This window comes from Balaenoptera musculus, chromosome 1 (genome assembly GCF_009873245.2).
Source record: "Balaenoptera musculus isolate JJ_BM4_2016_0621 chromosome 1, mBalMus1.pri.v3, whole genome shotgun sequence".
In the NCBI taxonomy this organism is placed as follows: Eukaryota; Metazoa; Chordata; class Mammalia; order Artiodactyla; family Balaenopteridae; genus Balaenoptera; species Balaenoptera musculus.
This window is the reverse complement of record NC_045785.1, coordinates 183,160,186-183,183,429: the sequence shown is the minus strand read 5'-3', so window position 1 is coordinate 183,183,429 and position 23,244 is coordinate 183,160,186. Positions and strand designations below refer to the sequence as shown.

General features: G+C 40.9%; 1 long non-coding RNA gene across 1 annotated transcript; it reads right to left on the bottom strand.

The window, feature by feature from the left end:
- Nucleotides 1–5,634: 5,634 nt before the first annotated feature.
- Nucleotides 5,635–8,918, bottom strand: LOC118879911. The gene is made up of 3 exons (XR_005016177.1): nucleotides 8,787–8,918; nucleotides 6,446–6,925; nucleotides 5,635–5,948 (listed from the first exon to the last, which is right to left on the bottom strand). It is a non-coding gene; the product is annotated as an uncharacterized LOC118879911 (long non-coding RNA).
- Between the last annotated feature and the right edge of the window lie 14,326 nt (nucleotides 8,919–23,244).

Here is a 23,244-nt window from a genome sequence, read left to right as displayed (position 1 = left end):
CTGATCTCCTTTAATTCTCCTGGCCTCGGTTTGGTTCTTCTCCAGCTCTTTGGGGTCAACAAGAATATGCCCATGTACAAGGGGCAGAAATCAACCTGCTGGCAGGCCAACTATCATGGCACAATCAGGGGGTCTGTCTATTAGACATCACTGTTTTTAGTTCTTCACATCAGTTCTATCCTACCCTGCCCCCCAACCCCCGCCCTGCCCAGAGTGAAGAAGGCATCACACAGGTCTGTGATTCCCACCCCTCTTGCCTACTGAGTGGCCCCAGCAGAAGGAGTTGGAATGCAGTTGGAGTTGGAAGCAGAGGGAATGTGAGAGACAGTAAGCTGCCATCTTCCCCTTGCGTAAATTTGAAATTAATTATTTTTTCACATTCATTCAGATCATCTTTCATGCTAAGTGGATAGTGCACTTTTGTGAGTCATCTAAATATAAAAACATACTTGGAACTAAAATTCCAAGAACATTTTATAGACTCCTTACAGAACTCCAGCCAACCAAATGATTTTTGTTCAGACTCTCCAATGTGAATGTTTATATGTAGACATCAAGCATGAGAAATGTCAGACCTGGCATAAAAACGGAACAAACGGCAGAATCTATGGTTTTAGAAAGGAACAGTTATTTGATCTCTGTGCAAACCTCAGCATATTTCTTCTCTCTCTTTTTTTTATCCTCTGGAAAGCTATAATTTGAATTTAAGAGCAGTAGTTAGGAGCAAAATGCTAATCAAAATCAGAAAACCATACATTAAGCCCTCTCATGAGTGAGGCACTATGTAAAGCAGAACCCAGCACCCGTTTCTGAAGACTCGAAGCACTTTTTCCGACCCCAGCATCAGCCCCTCATTGTCCCAAATTTCTTCTTGCTGATCCCAGGATTTCCCCAGATGGCTCCCTTTCTTGGCTACCAACAGTCTGATTTCTCTTCCAGAAATCCCTTTCTCCAAGGTTAGCCTCAAAGGGGGCTACTCCTGCCATTTTTGAAGCCAGACACGAGCCTTTTCATTTGAAGGGTTTTCACTGCTCCACATTATTGAGAAACAGGGAATTAAAAGTAAACAAATGTTGGAAAAGTTACAGAAGTTTAAGAACTTACCAAAAGTTATCTTAAATACGTGTCCTTAGGCCGCAGTAAAATGTAGCTGAGGCTGGGATGCCTCATCCAGCGTCTTTCTTTGGTTGCTCACATAGAGAGTTGTAAGTGCCAGCCTTGCGGGGCTTCCCCCTTCTGTTTCTATCACTCTTATTCCTCTGGCTACAGCTCAGGGAGACTTCCTTTCCCAGGCCCCCACCCTGAGCCCCTCTCCTTTTCTATCAGGATCGGATATTCTGATGATCTTATTGGAGTAGAACTTTGGGTGCCCTAGTAATTCAACCAAATGCCTACAGGCATTTGAAGTGGGTCATTTATATCTCCAGAGCAGTTCTGTGTCTATAACCTTCATACAGGACATGTCACTAAATTATTCTTTAACAAGTATCACAGATGGAGGGAATTATAAAGCAATTATGAAGTCAGTGTTCTTAGTTTTCAGTAACAATCAGGCTCACGTGTAATTCACAGCTCCAAATCTAAGTGGGGTAATGTAAGTTGGAGAAGAGGTTCAAAGCAAATTCAAATGATTAAGGACTTCCCTGGTGGTGCAGTGGTTAAGAATCCATCTGCCAAGGTAGGGGGCACGGGTTCGAGCCCTGGTCCAGGAAGATCCCACATGCCGCGGAGCAACTAAGCCCATGTGCCACAACTACTGAGCCTGCGCTCTAGAGCCCGTGAGCCACAACTACTGAGCCTGCGTGCCACAACTACTGAAGCCCACACGCCACAACTACTGAAGCCCACATGCCACAACTACTGAAGTCCACGCGCCTAGAGCCTGTGCTCCGCAACAAGAGAAGCCACCACAATGAGAAGCCCGCGCACCACAACAAAGAGTAGCCCGTGCTTGCCACAACTAGAGAAAGCCCAGGCGCAGCAACGAAGACCCAATGCAGCCAAAAATAAATAAATATATTTTTAAAAATTAGAAAGAAAATTCAAATGATTACTAAAGGTCTGGAAAATAAGAATATACTAAGAAGATATATAGTTTATCAACCTTGGTACTATTAACACTGGAGGATAATTCTTTGGAGGGCTGTGTGCATGTGTGTTTGTGTGTGTCCATGTGTGTCTCTGTGTGTGTGTGTGTGTGTGTGTGTAGAACCATCCTGTGCACTGTAGGGTGTTTAGGGCATCCCTGCCCTCTACCCACTAGAGGCCAGTAGCATTTGCCCTCCAGTTGTGACAAACAAAAAAGTCTGCAGACATTGCCAAATGTCCCCTGGGGATAAAATCACCCCGGTTGAGAATGACTGGGTTAAAGGAGTTAAGATATTCAGCACAGGGGGAGAGATAAATTAGGAGTTTGGGATTAACATGTATATATAGAATAGATAAACAACAAGGACCTACTGTATAGCACAGGGAACTATATTCAATATCTTATAATAACCTATAACGGAAAAGAATCTGAAAAAGACTATATATGTATATATACAATTGAATATATATACAATTGGCAATATATATATATACATCTATATATAAAACGGAATCACTTTGCTGCATACCTGAAACCAACATAACATTGTAAATTAACTCTACTTCCATTTAAAAATGGTTTTTAAAAAATAAATCATAAAAAAAGATATTCAGCACAAAGCAGAGCTTTTAATACAGGGTTCAAATACATGAAGGGGCCTCACACTGATGACAGTCAGTAGCTTTCTAATTCCACTGAGGACAGGAATTTCAACCCAACGGATTTGGATAAAACATAGTTGATTAACTTCTTGTGAGGCTTGTTACATAACTACATGGGTTACTAAAAAGGACTGGAATTCCCTCCTCTGCCCATCTTTTTAAAAAAATTTATTTATTTATTTATTTATTTAGGCTGCGTTGGGTCTTAGTTGCTGCCCGCGGGCTTTCTCTAGTTGCGGTGACCGGGGCCACTCTTCGTTGCAGTACAAGGGCTTCTCTTTGCAGTGGCTTCTCTTGTTGGGGAGCACAGGCTCTAGGCGTGAGGGATTCAGTAGTTGTGGCACGTGGGCTCAGTAGTTGTGGCTCGCGGGCTGTAGAGCACAGGCTCAGTAGTTGTGGCGCCCGGGCTTAGTTGCTCCGCGGCATGTGGGACCTTCCTGGACCAGGGATCGAACCCGTGTCCCCTGCACTGGCAGGTGGATTCTTAACCACTGTGCCACCAGGGAAGTCCCTGCCCATCTTTAAGATGAGATAAGCCCTTTGTTTCTAAGGTAACTCTGATGCGGTAGTTTGTTAGCGGAGAAGATGTGATAGAACACCTTTCCATTCCCCTCTGCCGGCATCCCTTGATCTGCCACAAGGCAGGAGCCTTGCAGGGTTGGCGTACCTGCTACCAGCACCACCCTGTCGATCAAACGGGCCTTTGCCAAACAGACAATGTGAAGTATGAGTGTTGTTATTATTTTGACCTTATTAGGAAGAATAGAGGAATCCATAAAAGTGTCCTTCAGTGTTTTCTTTTGAAGATACATCTTAAAGGACTTGGAAGAAGTCTATCAGTTTGAAGTTCCATTGGGTATTATCTTACCCTGAATTATTTATTCACTGTAAATGGTAAGAAGTATTGTTGGCGTCTTTTAAGAACCACAGGGTGAGAACAAGAGGTCTGTGTAAAAGGAGAGTTTGACTTCCTAGAAAAGAAGCTGTTAGAAAGAGGAAGGAATGGCTTGATGCCTTTTAAACTTATTTATATTCCCACCTCGTTCCAGAAAGATTTAAGGCTGAATTCTTAATAATGAATGAATTTTTAAGCTCTTAAATCTACAGTAATATTCATTACTGAGCAATGTGTGACAAAGAATTCTTGCAGCCTGTGATCAGACTAGGGCTTCAGATTCTGGCAGGACAGTGCAGAACAACGACGCTTTGTATATCTCTGCTATATAATAGCTCATTCATGCAAATAGATGAACTAGTCAGATATTTTACTTGGTTTTTAATTATCTTATTTAATTAATTATTTTAATTGTTTATTATGTAATTTTCCATTTAGGAGAGTTAGGAATAATCTCAAATGTATCAGTTAGGATTTTTTTCTATTGCAAGTTACAGAAAACCCACTACAAACTGGTGTAAGGAGGAAACCAAAACAGGGATGGAGAAGAGGATTTCCTGGATCTCGTGGCTAAGAAGCCCCAGCGGAGAGCAGACGCGAAACGTGGCTGGATCCTGGGCTAAAAAAAAAAGTTCTTTTATTGTCATGCTCAACATGGCGAGATGGCAGCAGAATGAAAGGAACCTGCTTTTCTAGTAGCTGGAATGAGCCACGTGCCAATCCCGACCCAGTCACGCTTGTCTAGGGACTGTGGGGTTCTGAGAGGTTTGGCTAGCTCACAAGTCACCCCCAGACTCCCCCTCAACCAGACGGGCCGAGAGGAAGACTAGACTCCCAAACAAAACCCGGAATTGTGACTGGAGTTGGACTGAACAGGTGTTAGTCAGCCAAGAACAAATGTCTTTCACACACGTTCCTTGTATTTGAATATTTCAGTGAAACTCTCAGTTTAGGACGGTTACGCTGCAGTTTGTGATTCCTGCTCATCTGGTGTGAAACTCCTCGGATTCAAGCTTTGTTCAGCAGTCAAAGTGGAGTCACAGTGGCCAGTGTCAACTGCCAGGCTCGTTGTCCTAAAGCGTCGGGTGCAGGACTGAGTGCATCCATATGGTGAGTTAAGACCATTCCTCTAGATGAGGACTTTGTTTTTTGTTTGTTTAATTTTTATTTTTATTGTATATTGAAGCATAGGTGATTAACAATGTTGTGTTAGTAAGACAAATATATGATATCGATATGCGGAATCTAAAAAGAAAAATGCTACAAATGAACTTATTTACAACACAGGAACAGACTTAGAGAATGAATTTAAGGACTTGCCTGGTAACGTCATGGAAACCTTCGCTGGCACAGAGTAACTGCTGGAGACGAGAGGCCCTGGGGCAGCACCTGCCCACCTCCAGGCAGACCCCCCGGAGTCAGACACCGAAGGCTCTCGGCTGGAGGACCCGACCTGACACCGCTGAACGTCCAGGCGCTGCCCGAGGCCCTGTCCCAGCCGAGGGCGAGTCCCGCTCACAGGTGGCCTGAAACCATCACCAACCAGGGACCCTGCTGGTGCTGAGCCGCCTCCTGCCGGACTTCTCCTTGGCGAGGTCGGTACCCCTTCTCTGTTTTCCCTCCTCTTGCTAAGCTGTGCTGTGTGCTCATCATGTGCACTAAATCCTGTGACTCCTGAACTGAATACTGGCTCCGTTCTGTGTGTCTCCACTCCCGTGATCCTTACGCAGCCTCACCGCTGCGCCTGGTGACAAAACCAGGACACGCTGTCATTATGCTATGTGGTCGCATAGCTTCTATTTAATATTTATTTATTTATTTTTGGCTGTGTTGGGTCTTCGTCTCTGTGCAAAGGCTTTCTCCAGTTGCGGCGAGCGGGAGCCACTCTTCGTCGTGGTGCGCGGGCCTCTCACTATCGCGGCCTCTCTTGTTGCGGAGCACAGGCTCCAGACGCGCAGGCTCAGTAGTTGTGGCTCATGGGCCCAGCTGCTCTGCGGCATGTGGGATCTTCCCAGACCAGGGCTCGAACCCGTGTCCCCTACATTGGCAGGCAGATTCTCAACCACTGCGCCACCAGGGAAGCCCCATAGCTTCTATTTAGAGTTATCATGGCAGAGATGCCAAGAGCCCCCCACGCTGCCTTCTTCCCTCCTTCCAGAGTAGGGAAAGTTTTACCCCGGCACCTGGGTCCCCAGACACACACTACCTCTCCCAGCTCCCTGACAGCAGGTGCAGCCACGTGGCAACGCTCCAGCCAATGAGATGTGAGTACAAGTGATGTGTACAGTTGCTAGGTCTTGTCCTAAAAGTGAGTGTGGGTTAGGCTACTCTTTTCTAATAATATACATACATATTTTAATATAATATACATGTAATTTATTATATATAATTTATACTTCATTATTTATTATATTTTAAAAAATATGTAAACCTGTATTACCAACATTTCAAAGAGCAAGCAATGTTTACCCTGGGGAAGAGAAAACTTAAGAGAGTGGTTTTAAAACCATTTTTAGGGACTTCCCTGGTGGTCCAGTGGTTAAGACTTCGCCTTCCAACGCAGGGGCTGTGGGTTCGATCCCACACCCCCTGCACTGGGGGAGCTAAGCTCCCGCATGCCTTGTGGCCAAAAACCCAAAACATAAAACAGAAGCAATATTGTAACAAATTCAATAAAGACTTTAAAAATGGTCCACGTCAAAACCAAAAACTCTTAAAAAAAATAAAAATAAAATAAAACCGTTTTTAAAGATTTTAGCATATGTTCTTGCTTTCTAACCACTGAAATAAATTTTTCACCTCAACAGAGCATCACGGCATCTCAGGAAGAGCCCCCAGCTGCTAGCCTTGGCTGCTCCAAGAAGCTGATATTGTCCAACAGGATGGCTGTCGCCTCACATTCCCTAGACTCCAGGTAGGAATCACTGACTCGGGGTGGGGAGGAGAACACCGTCTCTAAGACTCGAAGTGCTGTCCTGGGAAATGGGGCAGACTGGTTCCTGGTGAGACGACAGTGAAGCTTCATAAAATGTGGCTGAGATTTCCTGCCATTGGAGGTGTTTATAGAGAGTGAATGGTTACCTACCAGGGATGCCGTCGAAGGACCTCACACCTTGCCTTTCCACCTCCACTTGGACTTCACCTTAATTTGAAAAGTGACCCCGTGGCGTATGGCCCTGGGAGACCAGGAGACGGTCTGGCTGCTTTGGGGTCAAAACCGCACCAAAGGGCTTCACTGGTTGATTTGAAATATTTGGTCTTCTAAACTCTCGTTCATTCCTATTAAGACATACAGAAAAAAAAAAATTCCAAAGACAAAACAAACAAGAAATCAGAAGATCACCATCTTCGCCAGGCCTGTTCCATCCCCCTTGACCAGCATATCACTTGCAATCGACTCTGAAGAATCAAATGTGTAAGGACCAGGGAGCTCAGTACACTCATGAAGTCGGTGATATTTGATTTCTGAGTTTTCCCTTTTTTTTTTTTTTTTGTACAATCGCCCCATTTCCAGGGACTTTTAGAAAAATCATCACCTTCAAGCTGTAGATGTTTCGCTGACTCCCGCCCTTGCGAAACAAGCTCATGAACTCAGCAAAGCCTGAGAATCTGTGACTGATGAGGTTTAATGTGCTGACTTGTAAAGGGTGTGAGCTCTGGACAAGACAGTTGAACTAAAAGGTACACCTCTTTAATTACAGGATTTACGCCAAAAAATGTCAAAGACAGTGGGTGGGGTTCGTGATCCTGTCTTTGCCTTTAGTAGAGAAAGCCTTCCTGGCAGCTCTTGAATTTTTTTTTTTTTTAACGACCAGTTTGTTTAAGTTAAGAGCCAAATAAGGGTCACGCGTTACATTCAGTTTGTATGTCTCTTCTAAGCCGTGGGTTCCTCCTCTGTTTCAGTCAGGCTCACTTTCTTTCTTTTCCTTGAAATGTATTTGTTATTTTTTCCTGTAAGTTTTTCCACAGTCTGGATCTTGCTAATTGCATGCCACTGATGTTGTTTAAAAGTCTCCTCTGTCTCTTATATTTTCTGTAAATTCATACATCTAGAGGCTCAATCAGATTTAGGTTCAATTTTTTTGGCGTGAATACTGTGTAAGTGGTTTTGCGTACTTCCATCGGGAAGCACGGAATATCTGTCTGTTTCCGTGAGGCTGGGATTGTTCAGAGGCCTCAGGCCCTGCCAGGCTGACTCATAACACTATAAAGTTCTGTCCATTTTTCACCTAATGCTTTTAGCAGCCGTTGGTGATCTTTGCTTACACCCGCTGTTTCATTGGAGGCTGCAGCCCTGTGATATTCTGGATCTATGAGGCTTGCTTTGCTTCTTAGCTGGAATCTCTCTACAAAGGGAAACCATTTCATCAACTAATGGTTACCCTCAGGTACAGTTTGTACAGGAAGGCCAGACAAGCGTTTGATTCTTTCTTTTTATTTATAAGTTGTTAGAATGATAGGTTGGTTCCTAAAAGAAAAATATGACTATTTCTTCTACTCACAAAACTTCTGAGGCCAGATGTGTGGGATTTTCTGTCCCATTAAGCAATTCTGACACTAACTACCCAAAGTTAGTGCAGACGGGTTAGGGGCACAGTCCCACAAGACCATCCCCAACTTGAGATGCTAGTTGCAAATCCCGGGCACCTGTACTTCTGACCAACCAGCTATAAATCGGAGATCCCCACAACCCTCTCCTCAGCTTGATCATTTGTTCACAGAAGTTAGGAAAGCACTTACCATCACCCATTTATTATAAAGGATACAACTCAGGAACAGCCAAAGGGACAAGATGCACAGGTGTGGGGGGAGGGGTGGAGTATCCACGCCCACCACTCCCAGCACTTTGACGTGTTCACCAACCCAGATGCTCTCCAAAACCTGTTGTTTAGGGTTTTTACGGAGGCTTCACTTCTTAGGCGCAACCGATTAAATCATTGGCCATTGGTGATTAAGCCCATCTCCAGCCACTCGCCCCTCCCTCGAGGTCAGTGGGTGGGGCTGAAAGGTCTGACCCTCTAATCACCCCAGTCTCCCCTCAGTCCCATCCTTAGGGTCTTTTCTAAGTCACCTCATTAACATAAACTCAGGTGTGGTTGAAAGAGGCTAGATATAAATAAGCCAAGAGGCCTCATTTTACCCGATCACTCAAGAAATTCCAAGTGTTTGAGGAGCTCTGTGCCAGGAAGCCAGTGTAGACACCAAAGACATATTTCTTATTATTTCACAGTTCCCTGGCATCCTCCGTGGGTGACTCATGATTCCTTCTTTTCTTCTTTTTTTTTTGTCATTATGAAATCTATCTACATAAAAGATAAACATAAGAAAGGCTAAGTAAAATGATTTATTACATTCATTTTCCAATTTTTTACATTGTGAAAGGAAATCAATTCCACATCCTACTGTGTAACATATTTAAGCTACTACGGTGTCTTAATCTGTTCCAGATGCTCTAACAAAATACCATAGACGGTTGTTCTGTAAACAAAAGAAATTTATTTCTCATAATTCTGGAGGCTGGGAAGTCCAAGATCAACACCGTGCCAGCAATTCGGTGTCTGGCGCGGGTCCAGTTCCTCATTCATAGACGGTGCCTTCTCACCGTGTCCTCACACGATGGAAGGGGAGAGGAAGCTCTGTGGGGTCCCTTTTATGAGAACACTAATCCCATTCACGAGGGCTCCACCTTTATGACCTAAGCATCTCCCCAAAGTCTCACCTCCTAAGACTATCATGTTGGGAGTTAAGATTTCAACAGATGAATTTTGGGAGGACACAAACATTCAGATTATAGCATATGGTTTTTTTTAAAGTAATTGAAAGGTAAACTAAATACTGATTTTTTTACTCACAAGGTGAAAATTATAATTATACACATACAAATTGATACTTGGCTACTTATAGAAAGCAAGTGAGGTAAAGTTGCAGCAGCCATATTCATAGTGAAATTTTATTTGACTTAGGAAAGGTAGCATCTTCACGTTTCTCAAAGTTGAATCCTAATCCAGACACATTTGTAATGCTTTTTAGGAATAATCCAAGTGGCACACTTATCTAAATCTATTACCTTTCAGAGAAACAAGCTAACCAAGCTCGTGGTGCAAGCTTTTGTACGACCCACTCTTATAAAAAGGAGATACTGGGACTTCCCTAGTGGTGCAGTGGATAAGAATCCACCTGCCAATGCAGGGGACACGGGTTCAATCTCTGCTCCGGGAAGATCCCACATGCCGTGGAGCAACTAAGCCCGTGTGCCACAACTACTGAGCCTGCGCTCTAGAGCCCACAAGCCACAACTACTGAGCCCGCGCTCTAGAGCCTGCGAGCCGCAACTACTGAGCCCTCGTGCCACAACTACTGAAGCCCACATGCCTAGAGCCCGTGCTCCGCAACAAGAGAAGCCACCACAGTGAGAAGCCCCAATGAGGCAACGAAGAGTAGCCCCCGCTCGCCGCAACTAGAGAAAGCCCGTACGCAGCAACGAAGACCCAACGCAGCCAAAAATAAATAAATAAATAAAAAGGAGATACTCTAGGTGTAGGAACAAGAATGTTTAAGGTGGAGAATATTAGGGGCCAGGAACTCCCTTTGGTTGTTATTTTACCCAATGAGAATCTGCAAACAGCTCCTGTTAGCAGCTCTCTCTACTCTGAGAGCCACCAATTACCTTAAACTGGAAAACAAATTCTTATCGTTTAGTTGGTAACTTGGTAGATTATTACATCCTTGTAAATCATTCAAATATTTTTGATGTGCCAAGGCCTACAAAGGTGTTGGTGACAAAAAGGGGACAATTCAGGGTCTCTACCCTCAAGGAATTACAGCAGGTGAGGCAGACAGGAGACAGGCAGGCAATCTTAGCAAAGGGCTCTGATAAAGCCTCAGTGTGATTCTTTTTCCTCCAAAATAAGTATTACATAATAATCCTGAGTGGAAACGTGTTATCTTGTATTTGACAGCATTTCTCCGACGCCCCACCCGCTGGTCTTTTGCTTAAGCAAAGTCTCCAAGGGGTACACACACAACTGCATCCTCGGCTCTTGACACAAATCTGGGCTGTTATGTAGCAAACACTTCTGACAGCGGGTTCTAGCCCAGCTGTGGGTCTGCCTGCATCACCATATAAGGGCTTTCCCTTTTCCACCTTAGAATTCAGGGGCAGGTCACAACTGCAAAGATGTAAACGTTTACGTAAGTGGTCACTGAAAACCAGCGTTGGTTTCCAAGCTTTTTTCCATTTTTCTTTTTAAGCTCCAGACCCAGTATTTAAATGAAATCACCCCTTGGTAGAAAACTGAAGGCTGCTACCCACATTCCCATTTTCCAGGCGTGTCTGCAGAACTCCGGCTGTTTTTCAGAACACTGACTTCAAGGATAAAAATTCAAACATAAGCAAAAACCTTAAACTTGAAATTTCTTGCAAAGGCTTATGTTCATGCTCTTTAAGAACATATATCTTCTTGCTTCACATAATAATAATAATAATAATAATTTCTATTTTATAGTGCTTTTAACTTTCGGAAGTGTTTTTCTATGAATTATAGCAGATTTTGTGGTCTGGTCCCCCCCCCCTTTTAATGTAGTTATTTCTAATTTCATGGCCTATGTCTAAGAAGAAAATTTGATATTATTACCTATTCATGGATTTTTCTCACTGTTTAAGCAATGTAGCCTTTTGACTAAGTAGATCTCTTTTAAGCAAGTATGACTTGAAAGTTATTTTCCTTAAGCCCAGATATCACCTGATACTGATTGATCCACCCACCTGCAAAAAAGAATTAATCAACATATTAACATATGCTATAATAAAGAGAAAATCTCCAATTCTTTAAAATACTTTTATATAATCTTTCAGACTATTTATAATCTATTTTAACACAGTCATTTTAATTCCCACAGTATATTATTATACTGTCAAATTGAAATTTAAGATTTTTCTTTTTTTTCTTTTTTTTTGCAAAACACTGTTGCTTGTATTTATCACTGTGAAGGGATTACCACCAAATGCTAACTGGTCATGGGGTAAGGGAAAGATGTGCTAAAGTGGATTAAAGTATTAAACCCAATTTGTGAAACCACACTGAATGTATTACCATCACAAATTAAGATTTTTAAAGGGCAGAGGTTCTTGGGATGTAGCAAACAATGAAAAGTCAAAAATGGAAAGGCATTCAGCCTGGAATGAATCACCACACAAGATGAGAAAAGTAGAAACACCCACCAGATTTCATTATTTGATGGAAAAAAAAAAAAAAAACACGTTCCTCTATTTTACAATAGAGGACAATTAGAAGATGTAGGAATGGCTTGGGAGAATGGAGCAGTTTTCTTCTGAAGACAGTTATTTAACTTAAGAATGGTCTTAAACCCAAGAACTTCTATACTTAATTCTAAGAAGTTACCTCGCTGAGACAAACCATTTAAACGAATAACTTTCTTTTTTCAACTTTCTTTTTTCTTGACTAGAAATGCTTGTTCACTGCAGGGGATACAGATGAACAAAAAGATAAAAACCAACATAAGCTCACCCTCCAGGAAGAGCTACTATTAACACTTTAGAAAGCTTTCTTGAGATTCACATACCGTACAATTCACCCATTTTAAGTGTATAATTAAATATTTTAAAATATATGTACTGGGTTGTACAACCATCACCACAATATAATTTTAGAACATTCCATTACCCCAAAAAGAAACCCATTAGCCATCACTTCCCATTTTTCCCTACCACACAGCACCCCCTACTCAGCCTTAGACAACCACTGATCTGCTTCCTGTCTCTGTAAATTTGCTTATTCTGGACCTTTCATATAAGTGGAATCACAATATGTGGTCTTTTGTGACTGACCTCTTTCACTTAGCTTAATGTTTCCAAGATTCATCCAAATTGTAGCATGTATCAGTACTTAATTTTTTATTGCTGAATAATATTTCAATGTATGGATATGCCACTTTTTAAAAATCCATTTATGATGCACATTGGATTGTTTCCACGTTCTGATTGTCGGGAATAATGCTGCTATGAATATTCCCGTACAAGTTTTTGTTTGAACACCTGTTTTTGAGTCTCTTGGAGTGTAGGAGTAGAATTTCTGGGTTACATGGTGACCCTATGCTTAACATTTTGAGCAACTGCTAGACTGTTTTCCAGAATGGCTGTGTACCACTTTACACTCCCATCAACAATGTAAGAAGGTTCCAGTTTCTCCATATAACACTTTTTATTGTCTGTCATTTTTCTCTTTTAAATAGCAATCCTAGTTGGTGTGAAGTGGTATCTCCTCGTGGTTTTGATTTGTATTTCCCGAATAAATAATGGTATTGAGCATTTTTTTCTTACGTTTATTGGTCATTTGTATATCTTCTATGGAGAAATGTCTATTCAAACTGTTTGCCCTTTTAAAAATTGGGTTACTTTCCTTTTTATTGTTGGGAGTCAGACTTCTTTATATACTCTGGATATAAGGCTCTTATCAGATACATGAATTACAAATCATTTCTCCCAATCTGTGAGCTGTCTTTTCACTTTCTTGACATCATTTCTAGCACAAAAGTTTTAAACTGATCTATTTTTTTCTTTTGTCCCTTGTGCTTTTGGTGTCATATCTAAGAAGGTTTTGCCTAACCCAAGGTCATGAAGATGACTCCTGTTTTCTTCTAGGAGTTTTAAAATCTTAGCTCTTACATTTGAGTCTATCCATTTTGAGTGAATTTTTGTGTATGGTGTGAGGCAGGGACCCACTTTCATTTTTTGCATGTGGATATCTGGTCCCACAACCATTTGCTGAAAAGACTATTCTTTCCCCTATTGAATTTTCTTGGCACCCTTATTGAAAAACAGTTGACCATAAATGTAAGGATTTATTTCTGGACTTTCAATTTTATTCCACTGATCTAAATGTCTACTATTAATATTTGCCATGACTCCTCCCTCTTTTTTTCTGGGTATTTATTAATATTTTTCAAAATAATTGGACCATACTAAATACAGTTTTTAATCTTTTTTTTTTTTTACAGAAATCACTAACATCCTCTCATGTCATTAAATATTCAACATAACTTTTAATGGCTGCCTTTTATTCCATTGTACAGATATATACAATATTAATTTAATTCCCTTTTGGTGAATATTTAGGCTGCTCCCACAACAACATTATCATCAAATGAGGTAATAAAAAAATACGCCCAAAATATACCTTATGTGTATCAGTAATTAGTTTATAAGGAAAAAACCTAGAGTGGGAATTGCTATGTAAGAATATTTTTAAGTCCTTGATACATACAAGAGCTTAAGCGTCCCTCAGTATAGACAGAGGTTACTGTTGTGAAATCTTGACTAATTCTGAATTCACATTTTATCATAGACTTACACAAAGAGGGACATCTCAAAACTAATAGTTTTTGATAGCTTGACTTAAAGTCAAGTAACCAACTCTTCCCCATGTCTTAAAAATCTCAGTTTAATGTTATTTTCTTCTCCTATATGAAGTACTGATTTGTTTTGCTGCACTAGGTAAACTGTCACTGAAAGTGAATATTTCAAATGAAGCAGTTGAACGAAACCACCAAGGTTTGTGGCAGGTGTGCTGAAGTTAACCCCACAGTACAAAATCGAAGTTGGATACGATGGGAAAGGAAGACAGAAGATGGCACACATGTTGGGAGAAAATAGAGAAATTAATAGACTAGTGGTCCCAGTGTGGTTGAAAAATGATCACGGCAGGGAAAGCTGGGAGGAAGGAAGATTATTGCCAGATAAAAGAATACCTGAATTGCTGCTCTCAATTTGTCCACTGCTGAGAAATTTAGAGTTGCCTTGGAAAAACTTAAGATCTCTTGAGGGGACTTAGCTGGTGGTCCAGTGGTTAAGAACCTGCCTGCCAATGCAGGGGACGCAGGTTCGATCTCTGGTCCGGGAAGATCCGACATGCCGCAGAGCCACTAAGCCTGTGCGCCACAACTACTGAGCCCACATGCCGCAAGTACTTAAGTCCGTGCGCCCTGGAGCCCGTGTGCCACAACTACTGAGCCTGCATGCTGCAACTACTGAAGCTTGCGCACCTAGAGCCCATGCTCTGCAACAAGAGAAGCCACAATGAGAAGCCCGCGCACTGTGACGAAGAGTAGCTCCTGCTCGCTGCAACTAGAGAAAGCCCGCGCGCAGCAATGAAGACTCAACACAGGCAAAAAATAAATAAATATTTAAAAAAGCAAAAAAAAAGATCTCTTGAGAATATAATGTCCCAGAAACAGGCCTAATCTTGAAAGGGACAGTCCACGCAGCATCTTTCCCTCTGGAAAATGGACCCACACTGGCAGCGGTTTCTAAGTGTTCCAACAGGCATGGCTCTTGTATGACGTCTTCAGAGTATACCAGCTTTGCAGTGTTTAATCTAATGAAAACTGTATGTACCTCCCTTCGCTAAGGTCTACATATGCAGACTTTATAGTGTAGGGGAGCAAAATTTCCACCCCAAAATGTCTCTTTGGGATATGGATTATTTTGAGCTGAAAACAATCAAGGCCAAAAGACGCAGGGAGAAACTCTGACCTTCCCCCAGCTGCCTAAAAGAATTTCGATAGAGGGCCTGTTCCCAAATTAGAGCTATCGCCAGAGATCTCTGCAAAGAACACGGGCCGGGTGTGGTGGGGAAGTCGGCAGGGGCTGGAGGCCAGAGTCCACTCTGTCCCATTGTGTCTGCCGGGCTCAGCAAACACTTGCTCACCAAGCATTTGCTTTTCCATCTCCATGTAAATTGCCTTCCACCCCTTTGAGGTCCCAAACAACTACCCCCAACTTCCTCTTTTGTCTTTAGTTGAAGACGGTATTTAAGGTGAGGGTTTTGGCCGTTTGGGGGAGTTACTCAGTTTTTGTGGGTCTCTCCCATGAAGACATGTTATGAAATTTTGCGTGATTTTCTCCTGTTAATGTTTCATGTCAATTTAATTCTTAGACCAGCCAGAAGAACCTAGAAGGGTAGAGGGAAATTTCTTTCTCCCTGACAATCGCTCAGTACCAGTCTATTTTTTCTAACCATCCAATGACTTTGTAAGTTCAAGTTTGTTTTTTTTAAGATTTTTTTTTTTTTGATGTGGACCATTTTTAAAGTCTTTATTGAATTTGTCACAATACTGCTTCTGTTTTATGTTTTGGTTTTTTTGGCTGCTGGGCATGTGGGATCTTAGCTCCCTGACCAGGGATCGAACCTGCACCCCCTGCATTGGAAGGCAAAGTCTTAACCAAAGGACCAGCAGGGAAGTCCCATAAGTTCAAGTTTTAGGATGAAGTTTTAGATTTGTAACACACACCTAGTTTCAACTAGACACCTCCTAATTTGGCATCCCAGAAGCCTCACCGCCAAGAATTATGTAGTTCTGTGAATACATCTGTGCCAGGAGTTTGGGCAGAAGGAATAATATGATTACCAAGATCATTAACTCTATGATGTGTTCAAGATTAGTAGGAAGACGTTTCTAAAATTATTAACAATAAAATATTTATCATGCTATTGTGTGTATTAAATTCATCTCTATAAAAGCTTTAATCTTCCTGCTCTGCTCTGTGGTTAGAATAAAGCAACTCAAGTGTCAACCATGGTTCCTTTTTCACCCTCCACATCCAGTCAACCAGGGAGAGCTAGTAACTCTACTTCTTATGCATCTCTTGATTCCGTCCACTCCTCTGTATCCTGATGGCCTCTACCTGAGTTCGGGCCACCGTCTGCTCTAGCCTGAATTACTACCTCAGCTTCCTCCCTCAGTTTTACCCTCAACAATCTTTTCTCCACATTGCAGCATGAGTGAGAAATAAACCATTGTTGTTGTTGTGTGCCACTGAAACTTGGGGTCACTTGTTACTGCAGCATAACTTGGCCTAAGCAGATGATACCTAACTTCTTTCAGTTCCTTGGATGTGCCATACTCTCACTTTGGGCCTTTCCCTCCTCCTCTTTTTCCTGTTTCAATTGTCCCAATTTATCTTTGGCCTTTCAGATCTCAGCTTAGATGTCATTTCCTCTGGAAGGCCTTCTCTTTTTCCCCATGTCTGGTTTGTGTTCCCATCCTACACACTCCTCTGACATTCTGTATGTCCCCTGTCACAGCACTTACTGTGTAATTATCGCCCCACCTCTACTGTAAGACAGACTATGTCTTTCTTGTTCATCACTGTATTCCTACGCTTGCCATGTGGTAGATGCCAGAAATCCCTTGAATGAGTAAATCAATTTTTAGATGAAGATTTTGTCATAGCGTTTATCAGGAAAAGTCACCGAAGGCAGAAAGTAGTTGAGTCCAAGTTGTGGTCTGATTCATTGTGATGATACAAGTGAAAAAAATATCCATGGCAGCCAAATGCTATCAACCTGTGCTTTCCTGTCTTCCCCTCGATGTAAGTTATATGGGTTTCCAAGCCTCCCATACTAAAAGAATAAGGAGTAATATATATATTTATAACTGAATCACTTTGCTGTACACCTGAAACTAACACATTGTAAATCAACTATACCCCAATTAAAAAAAAAAAAAGGAGCAGCTATAAACAAATAGGTGTGAGACTGAAGGTCCCCGGAATCAAAGAACGATAGGCATTGTTATTTCTGTACATGTCTGAACAGCGCATGAGGATAACATACAGGTCAGCTCACATTCTTGCAGCATTTCCGGTTCTAAGACCCAGCCTAAGGCAAACTCTTAGCATGGTTATGCAGGATGTACGCATTCCACAACTCTTGTCTAACTGAGTCACCCTGGATAGTTTCCTGTCCCTCCCTGCCATAAAGCATAATGCACAAGAACAAAGCAGTCATCATACCATCTGTGATTCCCATGTAAACTACCACAGGTAAGGCTTTCCGTGGTCTCACAATTAAAAGACCAGCTGAAAACCATGTCGGTGAAGACTTTTTGTGCAGAAAGCAGGAGTCGCAGCTTAGGTTAATTAGACTGTGCTCTGGTGAGACCTAAGAGGAAATCTGACTCTGAGCTCTTTACTAAAGAGCATACGGTGGGGTAGAGCCACATGTGAGGCCTGAGTGGTTCTGATGTTGACTTATTAACTCCAAAAGATGAAGGGCTTGATCTTTAATAGTAGGCTTCATGTAGCATGCCTAACTCACATGCAGAAATGAGTTAACTCACTAGGCTATACATTAAGAATGAAGCATCCCACATGTAAAAATTGCCTAGTTTTTGAAAAAGAAAAAACAGAAGAAAAAGACTGACTAGTTTTCTGAAAGTCAGAGTAAGAATAGGCATGTATACAGCAAGGGTCCAAATCTTCTATGAGAAAACTGAAGAGAGTCAGGCAGGGCAGGGTTATGCAACACGTATTAGCTTGAACTATTTCTGAGGTTTCCAAAGGATTAGAAAGTGCTGGGAATGCTAGAAAGGATGGTTAGAACCAGGTCCCTTGATTGAAAGTTAAGGGGACATGGTTTTAGGCCCAACGTAAAGAAGAACTTGTGAATGGAGTCTAATGGATTTAGGAGACAGACCTGAGCTTCAGTTCCTGCTCTTCCACTACTACCTGTGTGACCTTGGGCAACTTGCTTAATTACCTGTTTCTTCATTAGTGCAATTCGGATAAAATACCTACTTTATAAGATTGTACTGAGAATTAAACATGATAATGTTTGTAAAATGCTTTGCACAATGCTGGCTAATGAAATGGTAATTATAATCAAGCAGAGATCTCCAATGAAGAACTGGGCTTCCCTGTAAGGTAAGAAGTTCACTGCCTTTAAACGTACTTAATAAGTCAATTGGTCATGTGCGGTGAAACAGTTCCTCCTGTCTAGGTATGGAGAGTGGCAGGGACTATAATTGGACTCTGGTGAATGCATTCAAATCTAAGATTCTAAGACATACTGATGCTTCAATTTCTTTGTACACGCTGATTCTAAAATAAAATGGCCCCCAAATACACAAAACTAAAATTGCTGGAACTACAGGGAAAAATGGACAGATCCACCATTTTAATAAGAGATTGACTGACCTATGTTATCTATTAATGGGTGATAGATAGGCACACTGATAGGCAAATCTGAACATGAACGTTAGTAAAGATGTAAAAAGTCTGAACTACCAAGCTTGATTTATTTAATACATATCCCTGCACCTATCTACCTGCTGGTGAAATCAACATTCTTCTTTAGTTTAGACTATTTCTAAAAATTGACCATGGACCAGCTCATACAGCAAGCCTCAAGGATCTTTGATTCTCTGGCCACAATGCAACAAATATATATGTACAAAACATAAATATATTTTGAATTAAAAAGTCCTTAAATAACTCATGGTTTAAAGAAGAAATAATAATGGACATTTTAAAATACCAGAACTGAATAAAAATACTATGTATCAAAACATGTAGGTTGCAGAAAAAGCAGTAATTTGAGGAAAACTTATAGCCTTAGATGCTTACATTAGAAAAATAGAAAGATTAAAGATGAATATGCTAAACTCATTAACTGAAAAATAGAATAATATGAAGACAGTAGTAGAGAGAGAAAAAACATAAATCAGTGAAACGGAAAACAAACTTGCAGTAAAGAGGATCAACAAGGTCAAAAGTTGATTCTTGGAAAATGTACAATGAGACAAACTTTCTGGTGAGATGGATTAAGAAAAATAATGAGAGAAAGATCAAGTCAGTATTAATGAAAAAGAGACATAATATTATATATAAAACACACTTTAAAAAGATAAAATGAAGAACTTTCTGAAAGTAAATATGAAACAGTTGATGAGAACATTAAAACATATAACTTAGCAACACTGACCCAAGAATTCCTTAAGAAAGGCTGAATAGTTCTATGACTGTGAAAAACAATAAATCTAAAGGTAAAAATCTTTCTACCCACACACAAAAAACTCGAGACCCAGATAATTTATAGGGAGTTCTGCCAAACTTTCACCAGACAGGTCATTTCAATATTATATAATTTATTCCAGAGAATAATGGAGGAAAAAAAAGAAGTATTCCCCAATTCATTCTTTGATGCCTGTAAAACCATGGATAGTGTGAGAAAGGAAAATTACAGGTAAATTTTACTTATAAACATAAACTTAAAAATCCTAAACAAAATGTTAACATAAAATATCAGATATATAAAATATATTATGGCCAAATTAGGCTTATTTCAGGAATGCAAAGGTGTTTAACATTTGAAAAACCTTTAAATTATAAATATAATTCTTCATATTGCTAGATAAGGGGGAAATGCTTTTGCTGATCTCAACAGATTAAAAAAGAGAGGAAAAAAGCATTTGATAAAATCCAATACTCTTTCATGGTGAAACTTTTAGCAAATTCAGAATGAAACAGAACTTCCTTAACTCGATAAAGGGTATTTGAAAAACCTGCAACACACATCATTCCTAATGAGGAAACATGTGAATTAAAGTATTTTAAAACCAGGAACTAGACAAGAATGTCTGCTATCATCACATGTATTCAACCCTGTGCTGGAGATGGTAGCCAGCATGATAAGGTAAGAGAAAGAAAAGGAAAGGAAAAACAAAACTGTCATTACTTAAGATGTGACCCTCTAAATAGAAAACTAAAAATAATCTACATATTATTGGAAATATGAAGAGCATTTAGTAAGGTGGCTAAAATATCAATATACGAAAATCAATTTCATTTTTATAAACCAGCAAATAATTCAAAAACATAAGTTTAAGGACTTCCCTGGTGGCGCAGTGGTTGAGAATCTGCCTGCCAATGCAGGGGACAGGGGTTTGATCCCTGGTCCGGGAAGATCCCACATGCCGCAGAGCAACTAAGCCATGCGCCAGAACTACTGAGCCTGCGCTCTAGGGCCCGTGTGCCACAACTACTGAGTCCATGTGCCACAACTACTGAAGTCCGCAGGCCTAGAGCCCATGCTCTGCAATGAGAAGCCACCACAATGAGAACTAAGAGTAGCCTCCGCTCGTCACAACTAGAGAAAGCCCGCACGCAGCAACAAAGACCCAACGCAGCCAAAAAAATAAACAAATAAATAAAAAGTCACCAAAAAGTCTTATTAAAAAAACCCAAAAACATAAGTTTAAGAAACCATTTATGATAATAACATAAACTGTAATGAATCTAGAATAAATCTGACCAAAGATGAGCAAGTATCTCTAGAGAAAATTAGATATTCTATAGAAATCATTAAAGAAAACCTAAATAACTAGAGATATATAGCAAAGTATTACTATAGGAATTTCAATCCTCCCCCCAAATTGACCTACAGAGTTAATGCATTTCCAATCATAATCACATCAGGACTTTTTTGTGGAAATTGACAAGTTGATCCTAAAATGTATATGCAAGAAAAAAGGGCCAAGAATAGCCAAGACAATCCTGAAGCAAACTTGCTCAACCGGACGGCAAAATGTACAAAGCTACAGTAATTAAGGCAGAAGGGTACTGGCACAGGGACAGAAAACTAGGAAGAGAATAGTGAGTCCAGAAACAGACGTTCACACTTTGGAGCCTTGATATATGACCAGAGATAGTACCGCAGGTCACTGGAGAAAGGATTCTAGTCAATGTATGGTGTTTGGACAATTGGCTGGCTATCTGGAAAACAGGAAAGGAAAGGAAATGGATCCCTATTTCACACCAGACAAAACCCAATTCCATATGGATTAATGATTTAAATGTAGAAGGCAAAACTTTAAAAGTTTCCCCCAAAATTCTAAGAAATACCTTTCAGATAGCAGGGTAGACAAGGATTTTTTTTTTCTCTTTGATAGACTTTATTTTCTAGAGCAGCTTTAGGTTCACAGCAAAACTGAGAAGGTACAGAGATGCCCCATTTACCTGCTGCCCCTACACAGGCCCAGGCCCCCCGTTATCAACGCCCCCCCCACCAGATGGCATGTTTGCTTCAACGAACCTTCAGACATGCATCATCGTCACCCAGAGGCCATGGTTCACATTAGGGTTCACTCCAGTTGTTGTACATTCCACGGGTTTGGACAAAGGTATAATGACATGTGTACCCCATGACAGTGTCACACAGAATAGTTTCTCTGCCCTAAGTATTCCCTGCGCTTTGCCCATTCATCCCTCCCTCCCCTCAACCCCTGGCAAGACCAGGACTTTTTTAAGACATCAAAGTTTGCTAACTACAAAGGAAAGGACAGACATATTTAACTACGCTAAACTTAATATTTATCTAAAGATAGTATAGAAACAAAGAAAGTGAAAAGATCTTGGACTGGACCTTGGCCTGGTGGTGCCGGGTATCGCTCTAAATCAGCGGTCCCCAACCTTTTTGGCACCAGGGACCGGTTGCGTGGAAGACAATTTTTCCACGGACGGGGGTTGGCGGGGGGAGTGGGGAGATATGGTTCAGGCGGTAACACCAGCCATGCGGAGCTGCAGATGCCGCTTCGCTCGCTCACCCGCCGCTCACCTCCTGCTGTGTGGCCCAGGGGTTGGGGACCCCTGGTCTGAATGACATTACTGGAACAACTGATGAAATTTCAATGTGGACTGTATATTAGACATTAGTATCATATCAATGCTAAACTACCTACATTTGAAAATTGTTCTGTGCCAACATATGGAAACATCATTTTCAGAGGTGCACGCTGCAACTTACTCTCAAATGGTTCAGCAAAAATAATTTATATATTGTCTCTCTTACACACAAATATAGCAGACTGTGAATCTATGTGAAGGGTAAACAGGAGTTCATTGTATTAGTCCTGAAACTTTTCTGTAAGTTTGATATTTTTTTTTCAAAATAAGTCAAAATTTTAAAAAATATTTGAAAACACATGCTATAAACAGGGAGAAAATATTTGCAACACATACTATTGACAGAAGATTGGTATCCAGAATATTTTTTAAAATAAAAACGCTTAGAAGAGGAAAAGAAACATGAACAATCAGCACATGAAAAAATGTTCGACATTATCAGTAATTAGAGAATGCAAATTAAGACCATAATCTTGTACCAACTTACTCTCAGTAGACTAGCAAAAGTTAAGAAGTTTGACCAAAACAATGATTGGAAAGAATGTGGAATAACAGGAAAGGGCTGATCCGTGCTCGTGGCAGTATAGATTGGTACCAGCACTTTGAAAACATTTTGGCATCATCGTGTAAAGCTGCATACCCCATCCCTCTGACCCAGTCCTGCTACTCCTAGGTTCAAATGGGACAAGTTCAAGAGGTGTGCACAGGAAGGCCCTTGCCAGCCTTGTATCACCGGGGCAGGCTCAGGTTTTGTCCGGCATGAGCTTATGTAATTGGAGATAAATCACAACAAATTGCAAATGTGACAAAACCCAGGAAAGTACCATATTAGTTTTTAAATTAACTGTCTCACACACCTCTATACCCTTTTCCTTCATTCTTTTGGCTGCATATGCTTAATCCCCTCTTTATATGACAATGATTTCCATAATATCATTTTCCATAGAGAAAATGAGAAGATTGCCCTTCTTCTAACATAGTTTACTGAACATTTTTTATTATTAATATTTGGGATGTAGAAAACATGTGTCTTCACATCCAGACAGACTCACTGTAGTTCCGTTATAGGGCTGTGACCTACAAACTCAGGGAATCTGACAAATTTTAGTGTGATTCT